The sequence below is a fragment of the Myotis brandtii genome, unplaced genomic scaffold (assembly GCF_000412655.1).
Source record: "Myotis brandtii unplaced genomic scaffold, ASM41265v1 scaffold345, whole genome shotgun sequence".
In the NCBI taxonomy this organism is placed as follows: Eukaryota; Metazoa; Chordata; class Mammalia; order Chiroptera; family Vespertilionidae; genus Myotis; species Myotis brandtii.
The window spans coordinates 2,490,207-2,502,930 of NW_005363283.1; the positions used below are offsets into that span (position 1 = coordinate 2,490,207).

The 12,724-nt window shown below is 36.4% G+C and overlaps 1 protein-coding gene across 4 annotated transcripts in view; it reads left to right on the forward strand.

Annotated features, from left to right (window-relative positions):
- AFF2 (AF4/FMR2 family, member 2) overlaps window positions 1–12,724 on the forward strand; it is a 598,244-nt gene that overhangs the window by 353,409 nt on the left and 232,111 nt on the right. The gene's annotated exons all lie outside the window — the stretch shown is intronic.

A 12,724-nucleotide genomic window follows, 5' to 3' on the forward strand; every position in this document is an offset into this window, starting at 1 on the left:
TAACCCTATACTGTATACTTTATGAATCAATAAACAATTTACAATTTTTAATTATAAACCTGTGTTTTCTATCAAAATTACTTCTTGTGTGAATTTTGGGACACCCTTTAGTTTCAGGAATCCTATTCATCTGAACCCAATGTCTGGATATTTATGCCACTTCCAGGGTAAAATACAGTTTGGGAGGTAAAATTAGGTGATTTTTGAGACATTCTGATGGTTTATGCCGATGGGACCTAAACAGGAACTACTGCCACATTCATGCTTCACCTTTTTGCTCATCTCTTCAGCAACTTTAGCCTCATTTCACCTTGTAGCTTGTTGCAAGGCACTGGTAAAAGCCTTTCAAGATACGAGACAAGTAAATGCTGAAGTTTTCTGTGTCTGTGGATCAGGGGATGGGTGCATATCTTACACTGTGGGAGATATACTATAGATATGCCCTCGATTTTCAAGACAACCTGATTTTACATATTCTGCCCAGTCATTCCCATAAACCCAAAGTTTTTAACCTTTGATGAATCGCAGTGTATTTTGAAAGTCTTATCAAAATGATGGAACCCCTTGCCATAAAATACACATAGGCACACATACAAAATGTGGATATGGTTTCAAACTCCCTTAAGCACATTCATAGATCCTAGTGATGAACCCATCCTACAAAATGCCCCATGTTTTAGAAACTAACAAAGTGCCCATTTCATAGATGAGCTTGGATTGTGTTAAATACATTATATGATGGAACTCCAATTTCAGGTATATAGTAATTAGATGAAGTTAGTAAGAATTACGATGCAAATATATTCAAGTTTCTCTCTCCTCCCCCGCCCCTTTTTTTGTTTGGAAAGGTATGGCCAGCATAGTTATATGTTTCTATTATTGCCATGACCATCTGTTAGTTTTGTAACACATTTGGTAAATTTAAAAAAGTATTCACAGCCAAGTAGACATTTGCTGATCTGGATTGCAACCCTGGGAGGGAGGGAAAAGAGGATGAGTTGGGGGGGGGGCAGAGTAGATATTTACAAACTTGTGTAAAATTAGATCCTCTTGTATACAGAATGGGGAACTCCAAGGCTGCATATACAATGTGCACATTGCATCTCAGGCCCTTCTAGCAATCAGCATATATTTGTTGTTTAGACTCAGTGTTCTGTAGCTCTAAGGAACTGGCTCTCTATGAGAATCTTTACATACCTTCCCTGCTATAAGGAAGGTGTGTCATCTCTAAACAATTAATTAGCACTGGTTTGTAAGCCCAATGCCCAAAGGAAAATGTATCACACATAAGACAAATCAGTCTGTTAACAATACTGGAGAAACATCTTAGGGATCATTGAGGTTAGAGACAAGGGAAGCCACCCTTATATCCACTTGTATACAGAATGAAGAACTTGGTCTGGTAGAAGAGGTGTACTCTGCATCACTGATGCATGGGGAACAGAATTAACCTGCTTTGTACCCAAATCCATGTCCCAGCAGGTGCCCAATTGTTCATAGAGAGATAATGCTAGAACTCATGTCCTAGAATTACTGTTAGGATTAAATGAGACAATCCTTGTGAGGCATTTAGCACAGTGTCTAGCACATATTAAGTACTTAGTAATAGTGGCTATAATTTATATTATCATCATTAGTGTTATTACTGTTCTTATTTCTATTGTCACCATTTTAATCTATAAATATAAGAAATTAACCCTGTAGTGCTGTTACCTTCTTTTCACTCTGCCAGCCATTGTTCTGTGACCCTGCCATTGAATATTATTCAGACCTTCCTTTTGATATTTTCTATATTTTGCCCCGTACCATAGGCATTTATATATTTGTTTTATCCCACCAACTAGGCTATATGACCAAATTAATTTTCTCTGGATGCCATAACAAAGTACCACAAACAATGTAGCTTAATTAACAGAAGTGTATTATCTCACAGTACAGAGGCTGAAAGTCTGAGATCAAGGTGTTGGCAGGGTTGGTTCCTTCTAAGGGCTGTGAGGGCAAATGTAGTTCAGGCCTCACCTTGGCTTGTAGGTGGCTATCTGATCATTATGTCTTCATACTCAGTTCCTCTATGCATGTCTTTGACTAAATTTTTCTTTTGTAAGGACACTAGTCACACTGCATCACAGCCCACCATAATTGACCTAATTTTAACTTGATCAAATCTGCAAAAACCCTGTCACCAAATAAAGTTACATTGTGAAGTACCGGGGCTTACAACTTCAGCATGAATTTTGTGGGGACAAAATTCAACCATACAATGACAATTAATGATATGGCCTATGTTTTATATGTCTTTGAAGATTCTACAGCACATTCTAGTGCCTTGCATATACTTCAGAAGAAGAAGCAATGGACCTGTTGTGGCAGAGACCAACAAGCCTGTGTTCTAATGTTGTTTATCTTTACCATTGGGCCAGTTAGCCAGTCTGAGACTATTCCCTGTCTAAATATGGGGTACTAATTCCTATTTCATAGGCCTTTAGATAATTACACATTTTGTATATGCAAAGTACATGCATATAATAGATGCTCAGTAAAGGGTAGTTATTACTCACAAATGTTTATTAAGCAAATGAGTGAATGAATGAATAACCATATGGAGGGATGATTGAAACCTAGGTGTATAGTCATAACTGTGGGTCAGAATTATAGGTTTTTAATTTCTTTGTTAAGATGGTCTATTTTTTCATTGAATTTTATGGTTTTGTACCTAGTCCATGTGCAATGGAAAGAAATTTGTGCATTCATTTGGAATATTATGAAAAGTTAATCAACTTTCTAAACCAGATTTATGAACAACAATCAGTGTGTGTGTGTGTGTGTGTGTGTGTGTGTATGTTTGAGCAGTCCAAGTTGCATCCTTGAAATGTGATACTTAATCTTTGGATAAGCAAAGTCATTTCATTATCCTTCTAAAATGAAATATATCTACTAAATTTCATAAATGTGTATTATTTTGTGAAACAAAACAAAACAGAAAAGCTCCTAATAAGAACAATGTGTCCTAGATTGGCCACAAGGTCCCATAGTTAGGAAGCAGAAGATAGATACTTGTTTTGAGACTAGGAAAATTAAAAGTTCACATTGACATAATTCCTAATTATAGTTTCAATTCACTAGCATAGGAGTGTCAAAATCTAACTCAGATTTCCTTTTGCCTGCTTTTCTGAACATTGAAACAATGCCTTGATGTGCATTATTTGCTATATTATTGAAGTAGATCAGAAAATCAGTTGGTTGACCAAAAAGCCAACCTCATGACCACCAACTTTTAATTGCTATAAATCACAGATATATACACATGTGGAGTTGTCATTTTGAAGGTGATTAAAAGAAGTTGAATCTCAGAGGGAAGGACTGGGGTGTGGGGTGGGGGTACGGGGGAGGCAAGAACAGATTAACCAAAAAACTTATATGCATATATGCATAACCCATGGACACAGACAATAATACGGTGAAGGCCTGGGTGGGGGGAGGAGCAAGGAGGAGGGGGTCAATGGGGGAAAAGGGGAGACATCTGTAATACCTTAAACAACAAAGATAATAAAATAAATAAATAAAACTTAAAAAAAGATGTTGAATCTTTAACCACAAAAATGAAAGAGATTGTCATCAATAAAGAAACTCTAGAGCTGAGGAATTTTATTGATTTGAGCAGAGGAATTTGCAAACTCTATTTCTGTTATATTTTCATTTCACAACTGTAGACACCTTTGAAGATATAGTAGCCCATTTGGTAAAAGAAAAATATCCATATTTTAGTTAAGGGGACTTTGTTCATTTTCAGTTTCCAGGATCTAATGCAAGTCTTCTAGGTGATGGCTAAATCATCATTTGTGTTATCTAAAATTTGATGTATCTCTCCCTACTAAGAATAGCTTCACTGCCTTTGGCAGCACATTTTAACTGGTTTAGATATCATGGAAAAATCACTTGGGGGTGGGAGGAGAGGGACTTTAGTTGACTGTTTATCTTTCATCAGAATTTTTCACAGCAATTGGTTCCATACTCACTCTAAAGAAGTTATAGAATTGTGTGTAAAATGCATACTAAACAGCCTAATGCAATAAAAATGAAGTATGAACACTGTCCTTCCATTAGGTTTTCTGTTCTCAGCAGTTCCACAAAGCCACATATCAAGAACTGTGTGTGTGGATTCATATTAATATAAAATCTGTGCAATTGCAGGTCCAAGAAACCATTGCTATTTATAATTGGAGCCTAAAACAGCATTCTCTGTGCAGAGTTGACCCACTTCTCACTGTCCTGCCCCTGTTCTCACCACCCTCTTCTGTATGCTTGGGTGGTCATATTTTGAAATTTCCCCAGGCCCAGTTTGTCATGCAGTCACGTTTCTCATCACATCTGAAGGATGTTGTGCTTCGCATGGTAATGAGGCCCTCTTTGTTTCAGCTGCTGCATTGCTTAGTAATTCCCATCAGTTTCTGCAGTCTGAGGGCTAGTGCTATGATGGCAGAGCCATGGAGGGCCTTTCAGAGTAAACAACTCACCTATTACTCAGTTGGGATTTTAAAAACTGATTTACATCAGTTTCAGGTTTTAAGCTGCTATGTTTTGTGTAAAGAATTTTTCTGAGTTTGAATCAAACTGTCCACAATTCATTGAGATAATGCTCCAGAGAATGGCAGTTTTGCATCTTATTTTATACATTACAATCAAAAGAGAAGATGTAAGTGGGTTACATGAAATTAATTGGTGATAGAATAGGGAGGCCAGAGAAAGCAAAGGGGGGGACCTCTGGGATTTAGCAAAAGTAAAATGATATATATTTTCATAGGTGGGTACAGGATAGTTAATGGTGAACAATTAACACAATAAAAATATCAAGGAGAGGGTTTGTAGTCTTTGCTCTGGTGCCGTGGTCGGCAAACTGCAGCTCGCGAGCCACATGCGGCTCTTTGGCCCCTTGAGTGTGGCTCTTCCTAAGCCTTAGGAGTACCCTAATTAAGTTAATAACAATGTACCTACCTATATAGTTTAAGTTTAAACAATTTGGCTTTCAAAAGGAATTTCAATCGTTGTACTGTTGATATTTGGCTTTGTTGACTAATGAGTTTGCCCACCACTGCTCTGGTGCATTGGTTGTGCCCTGGGGGGTCTAAAAAAGGTATGCTATTATAGATGCAAAAGACAATAGAGAGGCTCAGTTAAGAAAAAGATTGAGTTTTGTCAGGGAAGAATCTAGTCTAGGTCATGACTACCTGCCATAAACTGCTTTTAGTTAAAATGTTTTAATTTCAGACCATCCTTTGTGCTTACTTTAGTTCTGAGTTTGCAAGGCCTTCCCTGAACTTGTCAGTTTAGCATGTGGCCCCTTTTCTTCCATAATTTACTGTTTTTTTAATGTGTTAAAACAATGTATGAACATCATTTGCAAGGCTTGCTTGTGTGGCATGTGTATGTTTGCCCTCACTATTGTACTCATGTATACATCTCACTGCATATTTACAAAAGAGGCTGAGCTAAGTGAACTAAGTGATGCCCACTTGAATATGTTCTAAAGAGAGAAATGACATTCCTGGAAGGCATTAATTTTTTCATGAATTTAGTAGCTGTGATGGTGTATTTCCTGCCAGAACTACTGAATAATAATAGTTTCTGTCTTCCCTGAAATTATTTCTATTTGGTTTTAAATTGCTTTAAACTTTATCCTAAGAACATGTTGCCTCTACAGAGATGCAGTCTGTCAAAAAATATGTGCACACGCCTTTCATCAGACAGTTAAGACCCTAATCCTGCAATCCTAGCTAGACCCCAGAAAACGAGTGGGGACTTGCTGCAGTAAATGGATGGTGTTTTTGAGTTTTCTATGGTCCCATTTATTTTCCCAGTAGTTAATCATAGCACTATTCCAACAGAACATGTGTTCCCTGAATACTGGTTATTGCCAAAGGTGATTATTTCACCATAATACTCCATAGAGTTAAGAATCATAGTTATGCCCCAGTTGGGTGGCTCACTTGGTTGGAGTGTTGTACAGTACACCAAAAGGTTGTAAGTTCCATTCCTACATTGTGGGTTCAATCCCCAGTCAGGGTGAGTATGGAAGGCAACCTATTGATGTTTCTCTTGCATCTATGTTTCACTCTCCCTCTCTGTCTAAAAATAAATGAAAAAAGCATCATAATTATATAGGTTTCTGTATCATAGAGGTGCCATTATATACCACATAGGCAATCCGACCCCTTCATTTCATATTGAGGAGACTTTGGTTCAGAGAACAGAGGTGATTTACCAAAGACACACAGCTAGATAAAAGAAACGATGAAAAATTGCACCCAGATATCAGAATATATATTGAGGAATGGTTCAGATTATGTATTTTGAGCTTATCAAATGTTATCTTGAAAAAATGAAGGTTTGATAGTCTAACCCTTATAGAATATTCTGGACAAAAGCATAATACACCCTCCTAAAATGAAAATTACTTTCAGTCTTATTGATTATCTGTACAATCAATTTATTTGATCATGAGTCACAATCCTATTTTGGGGAGCTCTGCAAATCTGAGATACCTGCTCTTTCAGTTTCTTCATTTAATATGTAAAAAACGAGAGAGAAAGAGATATAGAGATATAGGTCTTCTGATCTAAGCTGCAGGCCTCTTTCCCATTGGCTACTACTTTCCTTCCATGGTAAACCATGAATTTAAAAAATTCCCTCTCTATTATTTGTAGAATTAGTCAGACCCAGTATGAGATGTGTTCATGTCTGACCTAGAGCTGCAAAAACAGAAAAAGATAAATATAAGTCTATTGATATGTTGAATTAACCAGACCATGGAACTGGTTGCCAAAGGGTTAGCTTGGCCATGGTCAAGGTGAAAGAAACATTTCAATCATGATTGTGTATAAGGGATATTCACTTTGAAAACGTTGGATGATGACATTACTAGAAAGATAGGTTTTCTGTGATGAGACCCTAATAGAAAAAACAACCATTAGTGAACCCATTAGAGGGAACTCGTGAGAAATGCAGTCTTTGAAAAATTTGGCTTTAACATTCCCTTAAGGAGGAATTATTTTGTCATTAGATTATCAATTGTGAGCCAATGTACATTTATTCTATATGTACTCTTCCATACATATTTCAAATTTGCAGACAAACACTAAAGTTTCACATATGGAAATCCACAGCTGGTCAATTAAATGTTTTTAAACTTTCACTCCTGAATTACTTGTCTTTATTCAACAGGCTCAAAATAATCTTACCTTCTAGTTTGATTTAATTTGTTATATACAGTAGTACCTCCCTACCACTGGGGATGCTTTCCAAGACCCCTAGTGGTTTCCTGAAACTGTGGATAGTACTGAACCCTATATAAGGTACATTTTTTCTTATACATATGTACCTATGATAAAGTTTAATTTCTAAATTAGGCACAGTAAGAGATTAACAATAATAAGTAATAATAAAATAGAATAATTATAAAAATATACTGTAATAAAAGTTATGAGACTGTGGTCTCCTCTCTCTCTCTCTCTCTCTCTCCCTTTCTCTCCCTCTCTCTTTCTCTCAAAATATTGTACTGTACTCACCTTTCTTGTTCCTGTAATGATGTCAGGTGATAAAATACCTACAAATGCCTATTTGATTAGATATACTGAGGTGAATGACTTAGGCTACTCTTGTGCTTTGGGGCCATTAGTAAGTAAAATAAGGGCCACTTGAACACAAGCACTTTGATACTGTGACAGATGATCTGATAAACAACATGGCTAGCTACTAAGTGACTAACAAGTGGGTAGCATTTACAACATGGATATGCTAAACGAAAGGATGGTGCACATCCCAGGCTAGACAGAATGGGATGTTTGATACACTACTCAAAATGGTGTGCAATTTAAAACATAAATTTTTTATATCTGAAATTTTTCATTTAATATGTTTGGACCACATTGACAGCAGGTAACTAAAACCATAGAAAGCAAAACCATGGGTGAGGGGTGTACTACTATAGAAAGATAAAATGCATCATATCCTCTCATGGCCATTCTAATCAGTTTCTCTTTGAGATCTTATGAAATAGTCCATTGAGCTGCACATTATACTTAGTATAGTTTAATTTGAAGTGATTGTATTGCCCATAGTAGTTGTGAATGCAAAAGAATAACTATGATATTTTGTTTATCCTACTGAGCTAGGTTATTATAACTTTATGCTCATCAGAACAATGGAAAAACTGAGCTCATTGAAATGCAACATTCATTTTCATGTTTACTACATTATGTCATACTGGCACAACAAAGGAGTTTTGAAAAGTGAAATAATATATAACACAACTCATTTATTTATTTATTTATTTATTTATTTATTTATTTCAGAGAGGAAGGGAGAGATAAAAACATCAATGATGAGAAAGAATCATTGATAGGCTACCTCCTGCACACCCCCTACTGGGGATGGAGTCTGGCAACACAGGCATGGACCCTGACCGGTAATCAAACTGTGACCTCCTGGTTCATAGGTCAATGCTCAACCATTGAGCCAAACTGGCCGGGCCACAACTCATTTTTTTATGGAGGCTACTACATATTTTACTTTTTTATTGATTTTTAGAGAAAGAGCAAAGTAGAGGTATAGAGCGATAGAAAAATCAATCAGAAAGGAACATCATAAAGATTGGCTACCTCCTGCACGCCTCTACTGGGGATGGAGCCCACAACCTGGGCATGTGCCCTGATGGAATTAAACCAGTGACCTCTTGATTCCTGGGTCAATGCTCAACCACTAAGCAACACCGGCTGGGCCATACCTTACTTTTAGATAATATAATTGAGAATCAGTCTTTTTATACAATGGTTAGGAACACAAGTTTGAAGTCATACAAACATGGTTTTGTATCTTGGCTTTATCACATATTAATTGTGTGACCTTGGCTAAATTACTTAACATCTCTGAACCTCACTTTTATCATTTAAAAAAATGGGAATAATAATGCCTACATCATAGTGTTGTCATGGAGATTAAGATAAAAGATAGTTCTGGTCCATTGTAAGTGTTCAACAAGCATATCTTTAAACAACAGGCATTTATATAACCATTTTAATACTAAAAGTATAACACCAAAAGGCTTTGTCTACATATTCTTGGTTTTGTTTATGCTTTTTTTCCCCATCTTACCTTTAACTCAGTATACTATTAAGTTGTGAAAATAATTACATAAATGCCAATGGTGGCTTGGGAACAGCTATCCCAAGTGTTCACTATAGAGTTTAGATACATGAAGCCCAGAGGTTGCTGTTTGGCGCTGGTTTGGATGATGGATATATACCACAATGCCTAATTATGAAACCCAATTGAAACTGATCATTTACCCTTTGGTGTGGCTCTTCCATTTAAGGGCTAGATTTGGGGACTGCATTAGTAAAATTGGGCAGATAAGGAAAAGAAAGGAAGGAGACAGGAAATTGCCTAAACTTTCAGAAACTCCACTTAGTATGCCAAATTTTACTTTTGAAATGAACACCATTATAAAGGAGGTATAGATGGATCATTAATAGAAATAGAGCATTTCCAACTGCTCCAATACATATCTCTAGAAATTAACAAGTACTATTATTTTCTGTACTTAAATAATAATTTACAAAATAGTTTTATTCACCTAACCTTCTCTTCTCAATACATCTAATTTTCTAGTATTACATTTCCTCATTGCTTTAATTTGATTGACTCAATTATTTAGACTGAACATAGTGCTATGGAAGATGAGGCAATGACTATGACCCCTATGCAACACCATACTCTACAGCCTAAGAATATAAGTAGGAGCTCCAGCCTACTACCTCACACACCTAGCTGGAGGCAAAGCTAGATCCTCACTTCCTCATGATACAACCTTTGGTGGTGATGCTGTGGGAATATGGGACCTGAAATGTTGGGTGACTGAAGAGCAAGCATATAAAAATATGCCATATTTTGCCTCCCTTTTAATGTGTCTTCTGTTCTTGTTTACACAATGCTTTCTCAGGCATCTTTACATCACAGTTTTAACACTTACCATGTTATCACATTATTTAATGTTTTAAGAGATATTCCTTTTAGTATTTCAAGGGTAAGATGGGGCACAGCTCACCTCCCATCACTTCCCAATAGAATACAGAAGAGACTGTACAGGTAGATCTATTAGATCTTCCAATAGAAGAAGTTTAATTATAGCTTCATGAGTTGATTGAATTCAATTGAATCTAATCTAATTAAATTGAATAGAATTATTAAATAATGAGTCCTTTGTCATTGGAGTTTTGTAAGCAGCAGCTGTATCATATAACTACAAAAACTTGGCCTTTTCAGTCATATGGTCCAGAATTTATTCCCAGGCCTTTTCCGTTCACATGGCTGTGTGACCTTGGGCAAATTATTTCATCTTTCTGCAATTCATTTGTCCACATCTTTAAAATAGGTCAGATCTTAGAATGTTGGAGTTTATAACCCTCAGAGTCCTTTCTCTGTAAAGAGTATATCATGAGGTCAATATATACATTATAGGACATGCAACTAAACAGTATTTCATTGATAATAAACCAATAGCGTTAGTTTTGCCCGTGACAGATGGCACATTTATCACTAAAGTTATTTCATATATTAGCTGGTCCTTCTCTTCCTTGCCCTCCATCAGATTTAGCAGTTCACAGTCAGAGTTTTAATGATTTGGACCAAAGGCCACTACCACACCTGTAATGGCTATCAGAGGTAGTTATTTTATAGAGTGCCCATTTTATATAAGTAACCAAATTTCAAAAGGTGAAAGGGTGCCCTTGCCAGCTCTAGTTGGCTGTTTCCCCTTTCCTTGAATAAAGAAAAGGGGGGTGGAGTGTGTTGAGTGAGCAAGTGTCTTTCTTTATCCCAGTCTTGGCATGACACCAGTAAACTTATTTCACCACAAATTCATGACTTCTAAAATCAATATTGACTGTAGATGAATTTAATTGGATGTAAAATGGCCAAGAAACAAAAGGTAAAGGAAGAGACAAGAATGGAGTAGCAAGTGCTGACCTCAATGTGGTACCTGAGTCCTCAATGCTTAACAGCTTTGGAGGCCTGGCTGGAGGAAAGAGTTGGTCTACCAATGACAATAGTGGGTGCTCTTCAAAGCACAGACTCTGAGGCATGATTGTACAGGTGATGTTACTTCAAGATGATCTTCCTCTCTCAAATTTTTAAGATACCAATTTGTCGGTCTCTTCTTAGACCATCAGTGTTTTTTGTCTTTTATAAAGTTGTTAGTCAGTTTGGAATATGTGATAAAATTGGTTGTTCTATAACAGAGATACTTATCCTATCATCTTAAAGGGGAACCTTCATTGAAGTTTACAAACTTGGCTCCTGAATTCCTATGGCTTTAGTGGGAACTCTATGAATAAGTATATGTTACAGACCAGCACCATGAAATAATGGAAGATATACTGGATTAAGTAGCTGAAAACCCATGGCCTAATCTTCACCACTAAGTAGCCATAAAAGCTCAGACAAGTCATTTAACCTTTTGAAGCTTCAGGTTGTTTTTTTTTTTAAGTCTTTACAATGAAGCCCATTCTGTCTTCTTTGCCTACTTCACAGGATTTTTGTGAGGAAGGAATGATAGGAGTTGAGGCAGAGGGAGCAGGGAGTGGAGAGGATGTATAAGGACTCTGTAAGCTAGTAAGGAATCTAAACTTCTGAGGGATTATTTGTATAAGCATTGGTCTTAGAACCAATAATAATAGAAATATTTTTTAATATCACCCTCATGTAAATGCCCTCATTCCCTTTTATTTTCATATGTCACCAGGGTACTATTCTTAGAGCTTTGAATTAAGGGGTTAATAGCTTCACATTAAGGATTTAGGAAATTTTATTTGGGGTTAAATGATCTTTTATAGAGAAGAGAAAATAAGGATCTTGAAAATACTAATTGTAAAGCTTATCACAAAAAAGGTAGTAGATGCTGCTTAAAAACCTTGTAGCATACTAATGAGTTATCATGTTTTCTTTTTTAGCATAAATTTTATGAATTATAAAACAAAGGAAAAACACTTAGAAATTAATGAAATGCATTTTATAAGTGTACCTAAGTGCTAGGTTAGATAATTTCAAGATCAGTGTGGTCATAATAAAATTTCATTTACCTTATGCCCTCAGCCCAGAGCCATAGGGGTACCCAACTAAATGTACACTAGGTACTAGTAATTGCATCATTTAAATTTGTATATTATTTAACATTTTTAAAGTACCTCTTCTTTTTTTTAAATAACAGCTTTATTCAGTTTGCTGGGCATCCTCTTGTATTCCCTGTCAGGGCACTTGCCCGGGTTGTGGGCTCTGTCCCTGGTAGGGGGCATGCATGCAGGAAGCAGCCAATTGATGTTTCCCTCTCGCATCGATGTTTCTCTTTCCCTCTCCCTCTCCCTTCCCCTCTCTAAAAATTAATAAAATTATTTTTAAAAGTAAAATAAATAAATGTTCTGAACAACAACAACGACAAAAAAAATAAAATAAAGTACCTCTTCTTTCTGATAATCCATTTGAATGAAGAAAAAACTTGAAACTGATTCTAAAGATCTTCAAATAATCCTATCTAATAATAGAGAAACATGGTAATTAACCGTAACTTCGCTACCCTTCCCATTGGCTAATCAAGGAGATATGCAAATTAACTGCCAACCAAGATGGTGGTCGGCAGCCAGGCAGCTGAAGCGAACAGGAGGCTTGCTTGCTCCAG